Source organism: Camellia sinensis, chromosome 15, assembly GCF_055761805.1.
Source record: "Camellia sinensis isolate YWXY chromosome 15, ASM5576180v1, whole genome shotgun sequence".
In the NCBI taxonomy this organism is placed as follows: Eukaryota; Viridiplantae; Streptophyta; class Magnoliopsida; order Ericales; family Theaceae; genus Camellia; species Camellia sinensis.
In genome coordinates this window covers 121,593,609-121,617,100 of record NC_138975.1, presented here as the reverse complement: position 1 = coordinate 121,617,100, position 23,492 = coordinate 121,593,609, and the positions used below count along the sequence as shown (strand labels likewise).

General features: G+C 36.5%; 2 long non-coding RNA genes across 2 annotated transcripts; both read left to right on the top strand.

Annotated features, from left to right (window-relative positions):
* Positions 1–3,316: 3,316 nt before the first annotated feature.
* LOC145813416 (uncharacterized) lies at positions 3,317–5,713 on the top strand. The gene is made up of 3 exons (XR_014356452.1): positions 3,317–3,761; positions 4,684–4,736; positions 5,503–5,713. It is a non-coding gene; the product is annotated as an uncharacterized LOC145813416 (long non-coding RNA).
* A 4,222-nt stretch (positions 5,714–9,935) lies between these two features.
* On the top strand, positions 9,936–13,993 carry LOC145813554 (uncharacterized). The gene is made up of 3 exons (XR_014356701.1): positions 9,936–12,397; positions 12,782–13,142; positions 13,229–13,993. It is a non-coding gene; the product is annotated as an uncharacterized LOC145813554 (long non-coding RNA).
* The last annotated feature ends 9,499 nt before the right edge of the window (positions 13,994–23,492 follow it).

The window sequence follows — 23,492 nt, the reverse complement described above, 5'->3', positions numbered from 1 at the left end:
AGTCCTTGTTACATCAAGGAGACTTAACAGGAAGGATAGCAAAATGGGCAGTAACACTGGGCCAGTTCGACCTAGAATTTAGGCTGAGAACAGCAATAAAGGGCCAAGTTTTGGCCGACTTCGTCGCAGAACTCACACCTGAAGCCATCACACCTCGGGCTCCGTCGAGCCAAGATGAGCATCACCCCAACAAGCAAAAAGAATCCCAGTCAAAGACAAAAAAGCAAGAGAAAGAAAAGCTCAGACCATGCAGCATCTACATCGGCGATTCATTCAGACTATTCGTCGATGGAAGTTCAAACCGCCAGGGAGCAGGAGCAGGAGTACTGCTGATATCTCCAGATGGAGAAATTGTGGAACAGTCCATCCGTCTGGGGTTCAAAGCCTCCAACAATGAAGCAGAATATGAAGCATTAATTGCAGGGCTAAAGCTAGCAGCAGCAGCAGAGGCAGACGAGGTAATTGTTTTTTGTGATTCACAACTGATTGTTAACCAGTCAACAAGAGAATTTGCAGCCAGAGACGAAAGAATGTCGGCATACGCAAAGGAAGTCATCCGATTGGCAGCCCTATTCCAGAACTGCAGATTACTCCAAGTTAGCCGAGATGACAACACCCACGCCGACGCGTTAGCCAACCTGGCCAGTTCAATTCAAACTGGAAAAACAAGGACAATTATGATCGACTACATGTCGGCCCCGAGCATAGATAAACAGAGCACCGAACAAGAAGCAATGTGCGTGGGCTTTGGACCAAGTTGGATGGATGCAATCATTGCATTCCTAAAAGAGGGGAAACTGCCAGAAGACCATAAAGAAGCACATAAAATTAGGCTGAAATCGGCCAGATTCAGTCTAACAGCGGAAGGCCATCTCTACAGGAGGTCCTTCACTGGACCACTTTTAAGGTGCGTACACCCTTTGCAGGTTGAAGATTTTCTTTACGAGATTCATGAAGGAATTTGTGGAAGCCATGCTGGGGGCAGATCGCTAGCCCACAGGGCCATTACCCAGGGGTATTGGTGGCCCTACATGCAAAAGGATGCCGAAGCCTATGTAAAGAAGTGTGAACAATGTCAAAGGTTTGCACCTTTGATACATCAGCCAGCTGCCGACCTAAACCCAGTATCCAGCCCTTGGCCGTTTGCCCAATGGGGCATGGATCTGGTTGGACAACTTCCCCAAGCAACTGGGCAAAGAAAATACTTACTGGTAGCAACAGACTACTTTACAAAATGGATAGAGGCAGAACCTCTTGCCAAAATCCGAGATGTGGACGTCAAGAATTTTATATGGAGAAACATTATCACCAGATTCGGGATTTCAAGAGCAATTGTTGCCGACAACGGAACACAGTTCGACAGCAAACTTAGCAAACTTATCAAAAACTTTTGTGCAAAATTCAAGATCAAGAATTATTTCTCAACACCAAGTTTTCCTCAAAGCAATGGGCAAGCAGAAGCATCCAACAAAGTAATCCTGGATGGAATAAAGAAGAGGCTGCAGGCAGCAAAAGGAAAGTGGGTGGACGAGTTGCCCAACGTACTTTGGGCATATCGGACTACACCGAGAAGATCAACAGGAGAATCCCCCTTTGCCATGGCCTATGGCACAGAAGCAGTCATCCCATTAGAGATCGGCATCCCAGGGATCAGAACCCAGGGAGTAGAGAATGGCACCAATGACATACTCTTAGCCCGAGACTTGGATTTGTTGGAAGAACGAAGAGGAAAGCTGCAATTCAGCTCGCAGTATACCAGCAACAGCTTGCCAGAGCTTACAACAAGAAGGTTAATCCAAGAGATTTTCAAGTTGGCGACCTAGTCCTAAGAAAAGTCGTCGGGAACAAGAAGGATCCCAGGGAGGGCAAGCTTGGCCCAAATTGGGAAGGACCCTACAGAGTTACTTCAGTATTAGGCAATGGAGCTTATTGGCTTGAGGATAATGAGGGCAAAGCATTGCCCAGACCTTGGAATACTTGTAATTTGAAATTTTTCTATCATTAGATAAAACATCATTGTTTGGCCGATATCATCAATAAAGTCTTTTCAAGAATCCTTTCAACATGCATGATTGACTAAGTTATGCATGGATGTTTACTGAAGACATATCAAACTCAGGCAAAGCTAGGCCGAGATTATTCCTTAATTCACTTGTTGAAATTTGTAGCAATTTACAAGTTGGAATTAAGCTGATTCCTTATCTTCACTTGTTGAAATTTGTAGCAATTTACAAGTTGAAGTTAAGCCGAGATTATTCCTTAATTCACTTGTTGAAATTTGTAGCAATTTACAAGTTGGAATTAAGCTGATTCCTTATCTTCACTTGTTGAAATTTGTAGCAATTTACAAGTTGAAGTTAAGCCGAGATTATTCCTTAATTCACTTGTTGAAATTTGTAGCAATTTACAAGTTGAAGTTAAGCCGAGATTATTCCTTAATTCACTTGTTGAAATTTGTAGCAATTTACAAGTTGGAATTAAGCTGATTCCTTATCTTCACTTGTTGAAATTTGTAGCAATTTACAAGTTGAAGTTAAGCCGAGATTATTCCTTAATTCACTTGTTGAAATTTGTAGCAATTTACAAGTTGGAATTAAGCTGATTCCTTATCTTCACTTGTTGAAATTTGTAGCAATTTACAAGTTGAAGTTAAGCCGAGATTATTCCTTAATTCACTTGTTGAAATTTGTAGCAATTTACAAGTTGGAATTAAGCTGATTCCTTATCTTCACTTGTTTTTTACAAGTCGAAGATTGGCCGAGATTATTGCTTAAATTCTCATGGCAATATGTGGGTTGTTTAAAACCCAGAGAAGATGCTTAACACTTGTTGAAATTTGTAGCAATTTACAAGTTTATGTTAAGCCGACATATGATCACCCACTGAGGTATACAGAAAATTACAGGTTAAAGTAAAGGCTAAGTATATTACTCACTACTTGTTGAAATTTGTAGCAATTTATAAGTAGGTAAGACTAAGATTTCCATTTAATGCTTGTTGAAACTTAAGAAGAAGCATGCAAAGTTTACATTCCGAAATATATGTTCTATACTTGTTGAAATTTCTGAAAAGATTGCAGGACAGTATCTTGCCGAAATAAAAGTTTTTATGGTTATACCCGAGGTATGTAACCCCGAGAAGATTGCACAAAGGAAGCAACACGAAGAAGCATGCAAAATTTTTTTCTAAGTACAAGACTATGCAGAAGCAGTCAACAGAATATCACAAGATTAAAACATCCAGAGGAAGAACTGTTGCAGTTACATATTGAAGAAACCATGTGAGAACCCGAATATAAAAATTAAGTAAATAATTAAATAATAATTTTACAAATCTCAAATATTTTATTATGAATCTTTAAGTGCAAATTAAATATTATTAGAGGATCTTTTAATTAATTTTAAACCTAAAATAAATTTATGGTGAAAGTCATTGATTGAGAAGCAAGATTTATTATAAAAAAAAAAAATAGAGAAGAGGGTGTGACTTGAACTCTAGACCACAAGGTTAATATATAAGACTCCTACCATTTGAGTTGCATGTAACTTATACATATGTTTTGTATATTTATCTATTTATTTGACCTATGTGTGCCCACCACTAATATAAAATAAAATAAACACAAACCCTACTCTATTATTTGTTCACCACATAGGGCAACAACAGCAGCCACGGGAGAGGGTTAGAGAGAAGGAAAAAAAGAAGAAGATGTTGCAATCAAAGAACTTTTGGGTGTGTTGTGTTGTGTGTGATCATCAAAGGTTAGCCCTCCTTGGTTTTCTTCTCTTCTTTTTGTTCTTCATCCTTATTCTATAATTATTTTGTTCATTGATGGAGAGGTTGTAGGTTTATGTATTGTGTATATAGATATCCTATTAAGAAACTTGAGGAGCTAAATTTATGTGTAAAGATTGGGTGTAATTTTTAGTCCAAAAATTCTGTACAAAGTCACAAATTTTAAAAATCAAGAAACCATATCAAATGGATGAATTTTAATCTGAAATTTTTACAGTAGATCAATTACACATTGAATTGCATATCTGAATTTTTTCATAATTTTTGGGAGTCGAAATCCATATAAATTGAGGTATTCAAATCTGTCCAGGAAACCAGTCCGAAACAGTAAATTCGGGATTGTTGTTCTCTTTGGGTATAAATCCAAAAATTATCAAATTAGTGTCATTAGAACCGGTTACGAGTCTAGTTTCATACGTTTTTGGCCTTGCATTGATTGCTCGTGTATATTAAGAGAACCGTCAATTTCTTTAAAGTGCTGCAGAAAACAACCTGTTTGGATATAATAAATTGTAGAAAATTATTTTGATAAGCAAATCAAGTGAAACCAATTGGGTTTGAAACTTAAGATATATTAGATTATATCTGGAGGTTATTGGAATTTTTCGAATAGCGTGGAGTGGGTTTTGTAATTTTCAAAGTTAGCGAATAGATTGGGAAAACTTGTTTAAAACACTGTTTCATCTTAAAGTTATTTTTAGTTAAGTTTCGATCGGAATCTATGTCTTGGGTGATTTTAGACCTTGAAGAACATGAACTTAGGTAATATTTAAGAGTAACGGTGAGTTGGGTTGAGCCGTGTTAGTGCGCTTTAGTTTGGGGTTACTTAGTTCGTATTCTTTAGTATTTTTAAATTAGTAGTGACGTGTAGTTTTCATATTGGTTCAGGCCACTAGTTGGACTTTTACACTCTATTCGAGGATTATATTATTGCGTTTCATGTGAGTAGTTTCATGCTACGTATTTTTATAAATGTTCCCTTACCCTGAACTGTTGGAAAAATTAAATTGTTGTTTCATGATTAAACTGTTTTGATAAATTATTATATTATCAATTGAATCAAATTATTTCTGAAACACGTGTGAACTTGGCATACTGTAAACTATTTGTTTTGGTCTCATGTTTATAATGATGAACCACCATGTTTTGCGAAAACTGATGTGTATTGATTATTGGGACCATGTGTGTATTTAGTCCAGGGAAATTATTCCACTGTGTGTGGTGACTCTGGCCACTAGGGAATAGATCCAGGTTGGGCCGTGATGACTCTAGTGCTCAACGATTGTAAGGAACAGACCTTTAAAAACAACTAGGTGACCTTCAATCGGATCGTCTTTGAGAAAAGGCCCAGGTGCCACCCTGAGGATGACTCTTAGTTCGGTATTGGATCCAACGGGGCTTATAGCCTGAGAAATGTGTGGCAGATTATTTATTTTTATTGGTACCCAGAAAATTATTGGTGTTCATGTTATAATCTGTTTTAAGTGGAAAATGTTGTTTATCATGTTCTTGCGAGACATGAGTATTTTAAGTGTTGAACTGTGGAACCATCTTTTTGAAACAGATTGTATTTACCAAACTGTATGCCAATCTAGTTTCTGTGATATATATCTTATTTTGGAATTGAACCCTGTTTTCAAAACTGTATTTACTATCCATGTTGCTACTCACTGAGCTATCAGCTGACTTAGTTTTTATCACTTCCAGGTGTTAGAAGGACTTAGAGTGGACTCATGGCGTAGCGGGGACTCAATTGCATGGACCTCTAGGGCATTCATTTAGTTTAGAGTGTTATGTCAAGTTTGTGCATATTTATATTTATTCTTATAGAAGTTCATTTAGGATTATTTTTGATTTGTGGGTTGTTTATATCCCATAAGTTTGGATGGTTTTTGATTACGGTTGATTTTGCCGTTTATAATTGTGACATGTCTGGATTGAGTTTTGATTTATTTATTTCTGGGCTATCATCACATTTATTCTTTGTGGTGTTTGGGTTCATGTTTAGGCTTACGTGTGCCTTGGGCTAAGTCCCTGTGGGCTACGGCCGGTCATGCCCGGATTTGGGGTGTGACAATTGTGGTATCAGAGCTATAGATTTATCAAGTTACATACCTTGCATTTCATCATTTAGACGAGGTCCGAGTCCCTATAGTACTTAGTAGTGTTTGGTTAAGTTAGTTTTGTTTAAACTTGTGTTGAATCGTTCTTGATTTCGTTTTGATGGTTAATAGTTGACACCTAGATATTTACACGGATTGTCTATTCTTTAAGAGCCTTTGATGTTTGTATTATTGTGTGTAATCCATTTGGAGAAATAGTAATATTGGGAGATGTCTGTAGATCTTGTCAGATAAAGATGGATGGTAGGATTTTTCTAGTGGATTTGTTTTCTTTAGAGATGAAGGATTTTGATGTGATTTTGGAGATGGATTTGTTGACGAAGCATCATGCTTCTATTGATTGTTTTTGAATGGGAGTAGTTTTTGCTATGCTGGGACAACTTGAGTTTTTCTTCCAGGGGGATAGGAAAGGGTCTTCTATCTGTTTTACTTCTTCCTTTTAGGCTAATCGAATGTTGAGAAAAAGGGTGTCATGATTATTTAGCTTGTGTGGTGAGTATTGAACTGCCAGAATAGAAATTAGAGGAGTTGCCTGTTGTGAGTGTTTGTGTTGATGTTTTTTTTTCAAAGGATCTACCTGGACTTCCTCTAGATCGTGAGGTAGAATTTTCCATTAACTTGGTCCCTGACACAGCACTTATTTCTAAAGCGCCCTATAGAATGGCATCGTTAGAGTTAAGGGAGTTACAAACTTAGTTATAGAAGTTGTTAGAGAAATGTTTTATTAAGCCTAGTGTTTCACCTTGGGGAGCACCTGTGTTGTTTGTGAAGAAGAATGATAGGTCTATGAGGTTGTGTATTGATTGTTGAGAACCGAACAAAGTCACAGTGAAGAATAAGTGTCCTTTGCCATGTATTGATGACCTATTTGACCAATTGTAGGGAGCTCAGATATTCTCTAAGATTGACTTGAGGTCAGGTTATCACTAGTTGAAGGTGAGGGATAAGGATGTTCTTAAGACTGCTTTTAGAACCCGTTATAGGCATTATGAGTTCTTGGTGCCACCTTTTGGTCTCACAAATGTACCGCCGCATTCATGGATTTAATGAATAGAGTATTTAAGACCCAACTGGATAAAATTTGTGGTAGTGTTTATTGATGATATCCTAATTTATTCGAGGAGTAAAGAGGAGCATGAGCAGTATTTGAGGGTAGTATTTTAGATCCTTAGGGAGAAGAGACTGTATGCAAAATTTAAGAAGTGTGAATTCTGGTTGAGCAGTGTATCATTTTTGAGCTATGTAGTGAGTAAAGATGGGGTATCTATGGATAGCACGAAGGTGATAGCAATTATTGATTGGCCGCGACCTATTTCTGTGACAGAGGTACGTAGCTTTCTAGGGCTTGCTGGATATTGTAGACAGTTTGTGGAAGGATTCTGCTGTATTGCTTTGCCATTTATAAACCTCATTAGGAAAGAGGTAAAGTTTGAGTGGAATGATGATTGTGAGTGTAGCTTCTAAGAGTTTAAACAAAGGTTGATATTAGCTCCAATCCTTGCCTTATCTACTGATGGTGGTGGTTTTGTGATTTATAGTGATGCTTCACGACAACGTTTAGGATGTGTGCCCATGCAGCATAGGAAGGAGATTACTTATACGTCACAACAGTTGAAAGTACATGAGAGAAATTATCCTACGCACGACTTGGAGTTAGCAACAATGAGTTTCGCTTTTAAGATCTAGCGACATTATTTGTATGGAGAGTCATGTGAGATTTACACTGATCATAAGAGTTTGAAGTATATTTTCACACAGAAGGAACTAAATTTGAGGCAAAGAAGATGGCTTGAGTTACTAAAAGATTTCGATGTGAATGTTTTATATCATCCGGGGAAGGCAAATGTGGTTGCAGATGCCTTGAGTAGGAAGGTCGCAGTTGGAGATATAGCTGCTTTGTCTATTGAGAGTTGTTTGGTGGAAGACATGAGACGTTTGAGGCTTGAGGTTGTTACGCCTGGTGATAGAGCTTATTGTAGTCAATTGACAGTTCAGCCGGCCTTGAGAGAATAGATTCGTTTAGCCCAGAAGATTAACCTCTCGTGTGAGCGTATTAAAGGAGAGATGGCAGAGGGTAAGCATGTAGAGTTTGTGGTTAGTGATGATAGGTTGCTTAGATTCCGTAACCAAATTTGTATTCCTACTAGTGGTGATTTGAGGAAGGAGATTATGGCAGAGGCACATAGTTCTAGTTACAGCATTCATCCAGGAAGCACTAAGATGAATCGGGATCTTCATGAACATTTTTGGTGGAATGGTATGAAGGGAGATATTGCAGAATTTGTGGCTCAGTGTTTGGTGTGTCAACAGGTTAAAGTAGAACATCAGAAACCTGCGGGGAAACTACAACCCTTACCTATATCAGAGTGGAAGTGAGACCATATTACCATGGATTTCGTGTGCGGATTACCTCGTACTAGTAGTAATCACGATGCAGTTTGGGTAGATGTTGATAGATTAACCAAGTCAGCACATTTTATTGCAGTACGGATGACCTATTCTCTAGCTTGATTTGCACAGTTGTATGTGAAGGAGATTATTAGATTGCATGGTGCACCAGTGTCAATAGTGTCAGATTGGTACCCTCGTTTTGTGTCTAAGTTTTGGGTTGCGTTACAGTCAGCTATAGGTACTCGGTTAAATTTCACCCTCAGACAGATGGGCAATCAAAGAGGACTATTCAAACCCTTGAGGATATGTTGAGGGCTTATGCTTTGGAGTGGAGAGGTAATTGGGATGATTATTTGCCGCTTATGGAGTTTGCACATAATAATAGTTGTCATTCTAGTTTGGGAGTAGCCCCTTATGAGGCTTTGTATGGAAGGAAGTGTAGGTCTCCTTTGTGTTGGTATGAGGTTGGTGAAAGGCAAATGTTGGGACCTGATTTGGTGGAGGATGCTACACAGAAAATTATCACCATCAGAGAGAGATTATTGACTGCTCAGAGTAGAAAAAAAAAAAAAAAGTTATGCTGATCATCGTGGGAGAGACTTAGAGTTTCATGTGGGGGATATGGTATTCTTGAAAGGATCACCATGGAAAGGAGTCATCAGGGTTGGAAATAAATGAAAGTTGAGTTCTAGATACATTGGACCATTTGAGGTATTAGAGAAGGTTAGTAAGGTTGTGTACCGTGTTGTTTTACCCCCTAGGTTGGCAGGAGTGCATAATGTGTTTCACGTGTCTATGCTGAGGAAATATGTGCACAGTCCGTCGCATGTGATAGATTATGAGCCGCTTTAGATTAGAGAGGATTTTTCGTATGAGGAGATACCTATTCAGATTTTGGATTCGAAAGAGAAAAGGTTGCATACAAAGGTCATTAAATTGGTTAAGGTACTGTTGCGTAATCATCTAATTGAAGAGGCGACTTGGGAATGCGAGGACGAGATGCGCGAGAAGTACCCACATCTATTCTCATGATTTACTCAGGCTAGTTTCGAGGACGAAACTTTTTTTTTAGTGGGGGAGAATGTGAGAACCCGAATATAAAAATTAAGTAAATAATTAAATAATAATTTTACAAATCTCAAATATTTTATTATGAATCTTTAAGTGCAAATTAAATATTATTAGAGGATCTTTTAATTAATTTTAAACCTAAAATAAATTTATGATGAAAGTCATTGATTGAGAAGCAAGATTTATTATAAAAAAAAAAAATAGAGAAGAGGGTGTGACTTGAACTCTAGACCACAAGGTTAATATGTAAGACTCCTACCATTTGAGTTGCATGTAACTTATACATATGTTTTGTATATTTATCTATTTATTTGACCTATGTGTGCCCACCACTAATATAAAATAAAATAAACACAAACCCTACTCTATTATTTGTTCACCACATAGGGCAACAACAGCAGCCACGGGAGAGGGTTAGAGAGAAGGAAAAAAAGAAGAAGATGTTGCAATCAAAGAACTTTTGGGTGCACTACAGGAAATATATGATTTAACGGCGTTTATTTAACGGCGTTTTTTAAAACGCCACTATTTATAATATTTAACGACGTTTTCTCAACGTCGCATTTTGTTTTAATTAAAACGGCACCGTTTTAAGTAATAGAAGTCGTTTAAAAAGCGCCTTGGAATGTTTTAACACTGCTGCTCTCTCCAAACCCTCAAATCTCTCACCAACTTATTTCAACCTGAGAAACTCTGCAGTCTCATAGAAACCGATCCCCCAAATCTGACTCACTCGCTCTCTCTCTCTCTCTCTAGGTCCTTCAGCTCCTTCAACTCGATTCAACCTTCTTCAGCTCGATGATTCATCATTCGGTCGATCCAATCTCAGAATGATTTTGATTTCGAAGCTCCACCGCCACCGCCACCACCATCTGCATCGTCTACTAACCATTTGCACAATTTCGATTTCAATCCAATCTCAGTTTCATCGATTCTTCTCTCTCTCTCTCTCTCTCTCTCTCTCTCTCTTCCTTCGGTCGATTCTTCTCCTAGGGTTTACAATCTTGAATCTCCTCCTAGGGTTTGGATCAACTCTCCTCTTGCCTGACTTGCCCCTTGCGATTTAATGCAGTAAATTCTCTCTCTGCTCATGAAGTTCATATTTAATTATAAATTTGTTGTGAGAGATTTGAATTTGAATCCATGTGTTCATTCGAATATGAATTTATAGTTATCACATCGTGAATTCAATCTGTAATGCTATGATGTTGAACTTGAGTGATTGCTTCCTCATGAATTTGTTGATACAATATTAGCATTTTAGCATTGTTCAACTTTAACTACCTTTGATGTTTGCTCTAAGTTTATATTGCAAGGCTTCCTATTCTTGACCAAAACAATGTAGACAGATTTTCATAGCAGTTTATATTGCTCATTCTGTGTTTTTGCTATTAGTGGATGCAGAATTTATTCTTTGTGAAACAGGGGCCTTTACCTTTATGATTTTTCTTTGTTCCAGCTGTTCATCTTTATGTATGGTATCCATCTTCATATACCCCTTTTCCCTCATCTATATTTGCTTTTATTTTATGGTGTATGCTTTTTGTACATAGTTTAATTTATAGGGACTAGTTTTTTTTAAAATTTTGAGTCTTCATTGTAATAACACCTATCAGGTTATGGTTAATATACACTACAGGCAATGAGTTAATAACAGTTTATGCTTATTTAGACAAATCACATAACATAAATATAAATTGGTGTGAATTTTTTGTACATCATATCCAACATGAACAATATACAAAGTGCAATAAGAAATGATGTAAGTTAAGTTTTGTTTTTAATGTTATGATATCTTGTTAAGTTAAGTTTGTGTGTATTAGCTATGTGTGTATATATCTTTGTGTGTTCAAGAGTATTTGTGTCTTTTGTGGGAGCAGCCACGGCAAGCAGAGCAGCTACCCAGCTGATGTCGAACTTAGCAAGGAATTGGTATTGTTTTCATGAAACTTTAATGGCCTTGTTTTTCTTCGATTTTTATGGTCTATTTATTTCAAATGGATTTATCTATTTTCTTGCATAGACTTTGTTACAAAATGTTTTTTGCCTAATTTGACTTTGGTCTCTTGAAGGTTTCAAGGAACATTGATGAGGTCTATGGAGGAGATAGCATAGGCCTCATGGGTTTGTAAATAGTAATTGTTTAATCCTATAGAAAAATTGGTGGCTGCACATTTTTGACATCTTTTTCTTCACAAATGAAAGTTCTGCATCTAGTTTTTGTTAATTTATTTTATCTTATTTTTGGGATTGGAGTAGGTAAGAATTTGAGCTCTGCATAAAAAGCTCTTTTCCTCCCTTTTTTTAATGGCTGAAGATCTCTGTTTTTTTCCATAAGGTAATTCTGTTTCATTTACTAATCACCATTTTTTTTTTTAAGTGCAGGGTTGTTCTTTGATATTGGAAATAAGATTTGTATTATTAGATGTAGTGCACCCTACATCTAATGGAAATAAGATTTGTATTATTGATTTTTTTCCCCATTATGTTAACGACTGAAAAGTTTGGTTAAACTTAGTAATAAAATTCTATACATTCACTGTTGCAGGGTTCGGTGAATTACGTATGTCTCCATTGTGTTAAACCAAGTATGGCTATGTCTACCTTTGCAATTCACATCCTCGGTGATGTGCCTTCCTCTCCACCTGCTGGGATTCTCTAGGTTTTTTTTTTTCTTTTTCTTTTTTTCTTTCCTTTTCTTTTCTTATTTTTTTCATCTTCGTCCTCCATTTCTCATGGCTACAAGAAGCTCTCTCCCTCTATTTTTTTCACCTTTGCAGCAACAGCAAGCAGTACCTATGGTTGCTACTTCTCTCTCTCTCCAATAAAACCCCATTTCTTTATCTAACTATAATTGATTTTTGAAATCAAACCCAAATGGATTCGAGGCAGCAGTCGTGGGTTTACTGAGCAGATTTGGTGGATTTGAGGCTACAACGGTGGTGGATTTATGAAGCAGATCTGTGGGTTTGAGGTGGCTACCGTGAAATCTAAATCTTGCTACATCTTCCTATGAGGTCTTTCAATGCCCATTAAAACTACTTAAAACCATACTAGTATTTATGCTTAAAGATTTGAATAAATGAGTTCTATGAGATTTTTCATGTTCTTTTGTGTATAGATCCATAAACATAAAGCCAAGCAAGAACCCTCCCAAAAAAAAAAAAAATTGTCTTCCCTATATTAAGTAGTAAAGCCAATTTTGTAAATTGATATGACACTGATCTAAAACTTCAAAATCAACAAACATAGTTTGGTTCTTCAAAATCATGAAGAGATTATAGCAGCTAGGTAATATTTTGTGCTTGTCATTTCGAAGTTTCTAATCATTTGTCTCAATTGAGGTGTTTTGTCATTTTTGTTACTGAATTGAGAATATTGATTGTACCTCTGGAATGCAGTTTGTAGTGCAGCGAAAAAACAAACACTGTAATGGGCTGCTTGGACACGTCAAGAGGAGGAAAGCTTCTTCACTGCATTGCGGCAAGTTGGCAAGGCATTTTTTGCTGACATGGTTTTTGGTTTTTGGAATTATTTCTTACGATATATCCTGACTCATATGATGTCTTTTAACAGAATTTCGACTTTGTCTTGATGACAAAAAATTCTAAAGATACTAATGCTACAATGCTTCAATGGTAACCAGAAACTATGCCCTCTACGTAATGTCTATTTTATATATTTTCGGTGATTTCAGAGCGATTTCGATTTCGAAGCTCCAGCGCCACCATCATCTGCACCTGCGATTTTGATTTCACTAAGGTGAGCTCCACCGTGTCTCTCTCTCTCTCTATATATATATATACCTACACTTTCTCTCTTTAAAACTCTCTCTTCTCGTCTTCCAGAAGCTCAGATCTGAACTCTGAACTTTAATCGGTACTCTCTCTCGCTCGCTCGCTCTATTTCTTTCGAATTTTGCTGCATGTATAACATTTGAGTTCTTGGATTTGTGATTCAAAACTCCATCTTCAAATCCCTCTTTTCTTTCATTTCTTATCTGTATATATATATATATATATATATGTATGTATGGTTTGATTTGTGTTCTCAGTCTCAGATTGCATCTTATAAAGAGGGGTTCGGTTTGATCTTGTTCTTTTCCTTGCAATTTCAATCCAGGTCAAGAAAAATTGGCTGTGGTAAAAGCCTTATTGTTCTGATTGATGGAACTTGATTTAGATTTAATTTACTACTGTAGATTTGGGTTTTTCATTATTTGATTTACTTTGCTGGCTCTGTTATGCTATTTGTTTATATTTTACTTTTGTTCCACAAGTTTGGTCATAAAAGAGAGATCTTCATTTTACAATTTCGACCGGTGTTTTTGGTGTCTTGTATCAAATAAAATGAACTTGAGATTTCAATGACATTGTTTGGTATTGTTTGATTTTGCTACTTTGGAATCTAATTTTCATAATTTTTCTTATGTTTGGTGTTTCATGGAATGAAATGGACTATAATTGCTTTAATTGCGTACAATTTTTTTGAAATTACAAATTGAAATTTCTTATCTTTATTTTTGTATTCATGTCTGTCTTCTGATTCTAAATGAACAACTGTATTGTTCTCTTCCTACTGCTTTTGAAATCATATAAAGCCTTCAGCGTTTGTTCTCCGCTATGAAGTTGGGCAGAAATATGAGCCTCATTATGACTACTTTCTTGATGATTTCAACACTAAAAAATTGAATTTCTTACCATGTTACAATTTAATGCAATTGATTATGCCTTTTGTAGAAATTGGGTTGAGATGAAATTTGGTGATTATGGTGTACTCTTTATTCCTTGAATTAATTTCTTTATGCTCAGGTTTCTTGGGAATAACAAATTAGCCGGTACCCTTCCTGCCCAAATGAGTACATCTCTCCTGAATATGTAAGTATTTCTTATATAACCATTCATAGCTTAATTTAAACACATGTAAATGGGTGTTATCAACAAACTTCTTTTGTAAGTTTTGAAGTTCATTCCTTCTTTGGTCTATAACAATTATCAACAAACTGAAACTGACAGTTTCTATTACAACACAATAATTTCAAGTATTTTATGAATTAATCTCTTGCACTTGATTTTAGAAAAAAATGGGACAGTGAATGAATTTGTTCATTTTAGTCAAGGAATAAAAATGGGACAGGTATTTAATTATTATTTATTTATTTGGGAAGTACTTCTGTGGTTCTAATGAGGAACACTTTTGGCTATGAGAGCTCTTTCACTGTAACATTGCTTTTCTTTCTATGTGGCGGGGATTGCTGCCGTTTATTTAAATATGCATTGCACTCTGATCAGAAAGAAGTGAATGAAGATAATGGGCAGGAAGCATGCATTAGAAATCTCTGTAAGGAAGAAGATGGCGAGAATATGATATCTTATGGTTATTAGAGAGACAAGTAAATTAGAGATCTTGGATGCAGTTAGATGCATCACGGAAGAAAGAACTTTAGCTTGGTTTTTTTAAAGATTTCTGTAGTAGATTGAAGACTCTGATCAAGTTGTTTTTGCACTTACAAGTAACAAAGTAGGATATGATCTTGATTTACAACTTCCAAGTCAAAAGTCATTCTTTAGAATAGTGGAAGAGAATTGTGGACTCAAAGAAAGCTTGAAACAATTAATGTAGACAACTTAGTTGGCTTCTCTTTGTGGAAAACTCTAAAAAGTTGTAGATTGTCTCAGGCAACTTGTAGAGATGTTTGGTTAAAGTTGCAGGGTTCTAGATAGCATGGTGACGTCACGGAACTATTAGTAGAACTTTTAGCGGCGTTTTTAGAAAACGCCGCCTATAGTCATATAGCGACGTTTTTGAAGCGCCACAAAGTTATAGTGACGGCCGCATCTTCGGCGTTTGGTGCTAAACGTCACGAAAGGATTTTATGGCGTTTTTTGGACCTATAGCGGCGTTTTTTAAACGCCGCTAAAACCCTCATTTCCAGCAGTGGTGTGTTGTGTTGTGTGTGATCATCAAAGGTTAGCCCTCCTTGGTTTTCTTCTCTTCTTTTTGTTCTTCATCCTTATTCTATAATTATTTTGTTCATTGATGGAGAGGTTGTAGGTTTATGTATTGTGTATATAGATATCCTATTAAGAAACTTGAGGAGCTAAATTTATGTGTAAAGATTGGGTGTAATTTTTAGTCCAAAAATTCTGTACAAAGTCACAAATTTTAAAAATCAAGAAACCATATCAAATGGATGAATTTTAATCTGAAATTTTTACAGTAGATCAATTACACATTGAATTGCATATCTGAATTTTTTCATAATTTTTGGGAGTCGAAATCCATATAAATTGAGGTATTCAAATCTGTCCAGGAAACCAGTCCGAAACAGTAAATTCGGGATTGTTGTTCTCTTTGGGTATAAATCCAAAAATTATCAAATTAGTGTCATTAGAACCGGTTACGAGTCTAGTTTCATACGTTTTTGGCCTTGCATTGATTGCTCGTGTATATTAAGAGAACCGTCAATTTCTTTAAAGTGCTGCAGAAAACAACCTGTTTGGATATAATAAATTGTAGAAAATTATTTTGATAAGCAAATCAAGTGAAACCAATTGGGTTTGAAACTTAAGATATATTAGATTATATCTGGAGGTTATTGGAATTTTTCGAATAGCGTGGAGTGGGTTTTGTAATTTTCAAAGTTAGCGAATAGATTGGGAAAACTTGTTTAAAACACTGTTTCATCTTAAAGTTATTTTTAGTTAAGTTTCGATCGGAATCTATGTCTTGGGTGATTTTAGACCTTGAAGAACATGAACTTAGGTAATATTTAAGAGTAACGGTGAGTTGGGTTGAGCCGTGTTAGTGCGCTTTAGTTTGGGGTTACTTAGTTCGTATTCTTTAGTATTTTTAAATTAGTAGTGACGTGTAGTTTTCATATTGGTTCAGGCCACTAGTTGGACTTTTACACTCTATTCGAGGATTATATTATTGCGTTTCATGTGAGTAGTTTCATGCTACGTATTTTTATAAATGTTCCCTTACCCTGAACTGTTGGAAAAATTAAATTGTTGTTTCATGATTAAACTGTTTTGATAAATTATTATATTATCAATTGAATCAAATTATTTCTGAAACACGTGTGAACTTGGCATACTGTAAACTATTTGTTTTGGTCTCATGTTTATAATGATGAACCACCATGTTTTGCGAAAACTGATGTGTATTGATTATTGGGACCATGTGTGTATTTAGTCCAGGGAAATTATTCCACTGTGTGTGGTGACTCTGGCCACTAGGGAATAGATCCAGGTTGGGCCGTGATGACTCTAGTGCTCAACGATTGTAAGGAACAGACCTTTAAAAACAACTAGGTGACCTTCAATCGGATCGTCTTTGAGAAAAGGCCCAGGTGCCACCCTGAGGATGACTCTTAGTTCGGTATTGGATCCAACGGGGCTTATAGCCTGAGAAATGTGTGGCAGATTATTTATTTTTATTGGTACCCAGAAAATTATTGGTGTTCATGTTATAATCTGTTTTAAGTGGAAAATGTTGTTTATCATGTTCTTGCGAGACATGAGTATTTTAAGTGTTGAACTGTGGAACCATCTTTTTGAAACAGATTGTATTTACCAAACTGTATGCCAATCTAGTTTCTGTGATATATATCTTATTTTGGAATTGAACCCTGTTTTCAAAACTGTATTTACTATCCATGTTGCTACTCACTGAGCTATCAGCTGACTTAGTTTTTATCACTTCCAGGTGTTAGAAGGACTTAGAGTGGACTCATGGCGTAGCGGGGACTCAATTGCATGGACCTCTAGGGCATTCATTTAGTTTAGAGTGTTATGTCAAGTTTGTGCATATTTATATTTATTCTTATAGAAGTTCATTTAGGATTATTTTTGATTTGTGGGTTGTTTATATCCCATAAGTTTGGATGGTTTTTGATTACGGTTGATTTTGCCGTTTATAATTGTGACATGTCTGGATTGAGTTTTGATTTATTTATTTCTGGGCTATCATCACATTTATTCTTTGTGGTGTTTGGGTTCATGTTTAGGCTTACGTGTGCCTTGGGCTAAGTCCCTGTGGGCTACGGCCGGTCATGCCCGGATTTGGGGTGTGACAATTGTGGTATCAGAGCTATAGATTTATCAAGTTACATACCTTGCATTTCATCATTTAGACGAGGTCCGAGTCCCTATAGTACTTAGTAGTGTTTGGTTAAGTTAGTTTTGTTTAAACTTGTGTTGAATCGTTCTTGATTTCGTTTTGATGGTTAATAGTTGACACCTAGATATTTACACGGATTGTCTATTCTTTAAGAGCCTTTGATGTTTGTATTATTGTGTGTAATCCATTTGGAGAAATAGTAATATTGGGAGATGTCTGTAGATCTTGTCAGATAAAGATGGATGGTAGGATTTTTCTAGTGGATTTGTTTTCTTTAGAGATGAAGGATTTTGATGTGATTTTGGAGATGGATTTGTTGACGAAGCATCATGCTTCTATTGATTGTTTTTGAATGGGAGTAGTTTTTGCTATGCTGGGACAACTTGAGTTTTTCTTCCAGGGGGATAGGAAAGGGTCTTCTATCTGTTTTACTTCTTCCTTTTAGGCTAATCGAATGTTGAGAAAAAGGGTGTCATGATTATTTAGCTTGTGTGGTGAGTATTGAACTGCCAGAATAGAAATTAGAGGAGTTGCCTGTTGTGAGTGTTTGTGTTGATGTTTTTTTTTCAAAGGATCTACCTGGACTTCCTCTAGATCGTGAGGTAGAATTTTCCATTAACTTGGTCCCTGACACAGCACTTATTTCTAAAGCGCCCTATAGAATGGCATCGTTAGAGTTAAGGGAGTTACAAACTTAGTTATAGAAGTTGTTAGAGAAATGTTTTATTAAGCCTAGTGTTTCACCTTGGGGAGCACCTGTGTTGTTTGTGAAGAAGAATGATAGGTCTATGAGGTTGTGTATTGATTGTTGAGAACCGAACAAAGTCACAGTGAAGAATAAGTGTCCTTTGCCATGTATTGATGACCTATTTGACCAATTGTAGGGAGCTCAGATATTCTCTAAGATTGACTTGAGGTCAGGTTATCACTAGTTGAAGGTGAGGGATAAGGATGTTCTTAAGACTGCTTTTAGAACCCGTTATAGGCATTATGAGTTCTTGGTGCCACCTTTTGGTCTCACAAATGTACCGCCGCATTCATGGATTTAATGAATAGAGTATTTAAGACCCAACTGGATAAAATTTGTGGTAGTGTTTATTGATGATATCCTAATTTATTCGAGGAGTAAAGAGGAGCATGAGCAGTATTTGAGGGTAGTATTTTAGATCCTTAGGGAGAAGAGACTGTATGCAAAATTTAAGAAGTGTGAATTCTGGTTGAGCAGTGTATCATTTTTGAGCTATGTAGTGAGTAAAGATGGGGTATCTATGGATAGCACGAAGGTGATAGCAATTATTGATTGGCCGCGACCTATTTCTGTGACAGAGGTACGTAGCTTTCTAGGGCTTGCTGGATATTGTAGACAGTTTGTGGAAGGATTCTGCTGTATTGCTTTGCCATTTATAAACCTCATTAGGAAAGAGGTAAAGTTTGAGTGGAATGATGATTGTGAGTGTAGCTTCTAAGAGTTTAAACAAAGGTTGATATTAGCTCCAATCCTTGCCTTATCTACTGATGGTGGTGGTTTTGTGATTTATAGTGATGCTTCACGACAACGTTTAGGATGTGTGCCCATGCAGCATAGGAAGGAGATTACTTATACGTCACAACAGTTGAAAGTACATGAGAGAAATTATCCTACGCACGACTTGGAGTTAGCAACAATGAGTTTCGCTTTTAAGATCTAGCGACATTATTTGTATGGAGAGTCATGTGAGATTTACACTGATCATAAGAGTTTGAAGTATATTTTCACACAGAAGGAACTAAATTTGAGGCAAAGAAGATGGCTTGAGTTACTAAAAGATTTCGATGTGAATGTTTTATATCATCCGGGGAAGGCAAATGTGGTTGCAGATGCCTTGAGTAGGAAGGTCGCAGTTGGAGATATAGCTGCTTTGTCTATTGAGAGTTGTTTGGTGGAAGACATGAGACGTTTGAGGCTTGAGGTTGTTACGCCTGGTGATAGAGCTTATTGTAGTCAATTGACAGTTCAGCCGGCCTTGAGAGAATAGATTCGTTTAGCCCAGAAGATTGACCTCTCGTGTGAGCGTATTAAAGGAGAGATGGCAGAGGGTAAGCATGTAGAGTTTGTGGTTAGTGATGATAGGTTGCTTAGATTCCGTAACCAAATTTGTATTCCTACTAGTGGTGATTTGAGAAAGGAGATTATGGCAGAGGCACATAGTTCTAGTTACAGCATTCATCCAGGAAGCACTAAGATGAATCGGGATCTTCATGAACATTTTTGGTGGAATGGTATGAAGGGAGATATTGCAGAATTTGTGGCTCAGTGTTTGGTGTGTCAACAGGTTAAAGTAGAACATCAGAAACCTGCGGGGAAACTACAACCCTTACCTATATCAGAGTGGAAGTGAGACCATATTACCATGGATTTCGTGTGCGGATTACCTCGTACTAGTAGTAATCACGATGCAGTTTGGGTAGATGTTGATAGATTAACCAAGTCAGCACATTTTATTGCAGTACGGATGACCTATTCTCTAGCTTGATTTGCACAGTTGTATGTGAAGGAGATTATTAGATTGCATGGTGCACCAGTGTCAATAGTGTCAGATTGGTACCCTCGTTTTGTGTCTAAGTTTTGGGTTGCGTTACAGTCAGCTATAGGTACTCGGTTAAATTTCACCCTCAGACAGATGGGCAATCAAAGAGGACTATTCAAACCCTTGAGGATATGTTGAGGGCTTATGCTTTGGAGTGGAGAGGTAATTGGGATGATTATTTGCCGCTTATGGAGTTTGCACATAATAATAGTTGTCATTCTAGTTTGGGAGTAGCCCCTTATGAGGCTTTGTATGGAAGGAAGTGTAGGTCTCCTTTGTGTTGGTATGAGGTTGGTGAAAGGCAAATGTTGGGACCTGATTTGGTGGAGGATGCTACACAGAAAATTATCACCATCAGAGAGAGATTATTGACTGCTCAGAGTAGAAAAAAAAAAAAAAAGTTATGCTGATCATCGTGGGAGAGACTTAGAGTTTCATGTGGGGGATATGGTATTCTTGAAAGGATCACCATGGAAAGGAGTCATCAGGGTTGGAAATAAATGAAAGTTGAGTTCTAGATACATTGGACCATTTGAGGTATTAGAGAAGGTTAGTAAGGTTGTGTACCGTGTTGTTTTACCCCCTAGGTTGGCAGGAGTGCATAATGTGTTTCACGTGTCTATGCTGAGGAAATATGTGCACAGTCCGTCGCATGTGATAGATTATGAGCCGCTTTAGATTAGAGAGGATTTTTCGTATGAGGAGATACCTATTCAGATTTTGGATTCGAAAGAGAAAAGGTTGCATACAAAGGTCATTAAATTGGTTAAGGTACTGTTGCGTAATCATCTAATTGAAGAGGCGACTTGGGAATGCGAGGACGAGATGCGCGAGAAGTACCCACATCTATTCTCATGATTTACTCAGGCTAGTTTCGAGGACGAAACTTTTTTTTTAGTGGGGGAGAATGTGAGAACCCGAATATAAAAATTAAGTAAATAATTAAATAATAATTTTACAAATCTCAAATATTTTATTATGAATCTTTAAGTGCAAATTAAATATTATTAGAGGATCTTTTAATTAATTTTAAACCTAAAATAAATTTATGATGAAAGTCATTGATTGAGAAGCAAGATTTATTATAAAAAAAAAAAATAGAGAAGAGGGTGTGACTTGAACTCTAGACCACAAGGTTAATATGTAAGACTCCTACCATTTGAGTTGCATGTAACTTATACATATGTTTTGTATATTTATCTATTTATTTGACCTATGTGTGCCCACCACTAATATAAAATAAAATAAACACAAACCCTACTCTATTATTTGTTCACCACATAGGGCAACAACAGCAGCCACGGGAGAGGGTTAGAGAGAAGGAAAAAAAGAAGAAGATGTTGCAATCAAAGAACTTTTGGGTGCACTACAGGAAATATATGATTTAACGGCGTTTATTTAACGGCGTTTTTTAAAACGCCACTATTTATAATATTTAACGACGTTTTCTCAACGTCGCATTTTGTTTTAATTAAAACGGCACCGTTTTAAGTAATAGAAGTCGTTTAAAAAGCGCCTTGGAATGTTTTAACACTGCTGCTCTCTCCAAACCCTCAAATCTCTCACCAACTTATTTCAACCTGAGAAACTCTGCAGTCTCATAGAAACCGATCCCCCAAATCTGACTCACTCGCTCTCTCTCTCTCTCTCTAGGTCCTTCAGCTCCTTCAACTCGATTCAACCTTCTTCAGCTCGATGATTCATCATTCGGTCGATCCAATCTCAGAATGATTTTGATTTCGAAGCTCCACCGCCACCGCCACCACCATCTGCATCGTCTACTAACCATTTGCACAATTTCGATTTCAATCCAATCTCAGTTTCATCGATTCTTCTCTCTCTCTCTCTCTCTCTCTCTCTCTCTCTTCCTTCGGTCGATTCTTCTCCTAGGGTTTACAATCTTGAATCTCCTCCTAGGGTTTGGATCAACTCTCCTCTTGCCTGACTTGCCCCTTGCGATTTAATGCAGTAAATTCTCTCTCTGCTCATGAAGTTCATATTTAATTATAAATTTGTTGTGAGAGATTTGAATTTGAATCCATGTGTTCATTCGAATATGAATTTATAGTTATCACATCGTGAATTCAATCTGTAATGCTATGATGTTGAACTTGAGTGATTGCTTCCTCATGAATTTGTTGATACAATATTAGCATTTTAGCATTGTTCAACTTTAACTACCTTTGATGTTTGCTCTAAGTTTATATTGCAAGGCTTCCTATTCTTGACCAAAACAATGTAGACAGATTTTCATAGCAGTTTATATTGCTCATTCTGTGTTTTTGCTATTAGTGGATGCAGAATTTATTCTTTGTGAAACAGGGGCCTTTACCTTTATGATTTTTCTTTGTTCCAGCTGTTCATCTTTATGTATGGTATCCATCTTCATATACCCCTTTTCCCTCATCTATATTTGCTTTTATTTTATGGTGTATGCTTTTTGTACATAGTTTAATTTATAGGGACTAGTTTTTTTTAAAATTTTGAGTCTTCATTGTAATAACACCTATCAGGTTATGGTTAATATACACTACAGGCAATGAGTTAATAACAGTTTATGCTTATTTAGACAAATCACATAACATAAATATAAATTGGTGTGAATTTTTTGTACATCATATCCAACATGAACAATATACAAAGTGCAATAAGAAATGATGTAAGTTAAGTTTTGTTTTTAATGTTATGATATCTTGTTAAGTTAAGTTTGTGTGTATTAGCTATGTGTGTATATATCTTTGTGTGTTCAAGAGTATTTGTGTCTTTTGTGGGAGCAGCCACGGCAAGCAGAGCAGCTACCCAGCTGATGTCGAACTTAGCAAGGAATTGGTATTGTTTTCATGAAACTTTAATGGCCTTGTTTTTCTTCGATTTTTATGGTCTATTTATTTCAAATGGATTTATCTATTTTCTTGCATAGACTTTGTTACAAAATGTTTTTTGCCTAATTTGACTTTGGTCTCTTGAAGGTTTCAAGGAACATTGATGAGGTCTATGGAGGAGATAGCATAGGCCTCATGGGTTTGTAAATAGTAATTGTTTAATCCTATAGAAAAATTGGTGGCTGCACATTTTTGACATCTTTTTCTTCACAAATGAAAGTTCTGCATCTAGTTTTTGTTAATTTATTTTATCTTATTTTTGGGATTGGAGTAGGTAAGAATTTGAGCTCTGCATAAAAAGCTCTTTTCCTCCCTTTTTTTAATGGCTGAAGATCTCTGTTTTTTTCCATAAGGTAATTCTGTTTCATTTACTAATCACCATTTTTTTTTTTAAGTGCAGGGTTGTTCTTTGATATTGGAAATAAGATTTGTATTATTAGATGTAGTGCACCCTACATCTAATGGAAATAAGATTTGTATTATTGATTTTTTTCCCCATTATGTTAACGACTGAAAAGTTTGGTTAAACTTAGTAATAA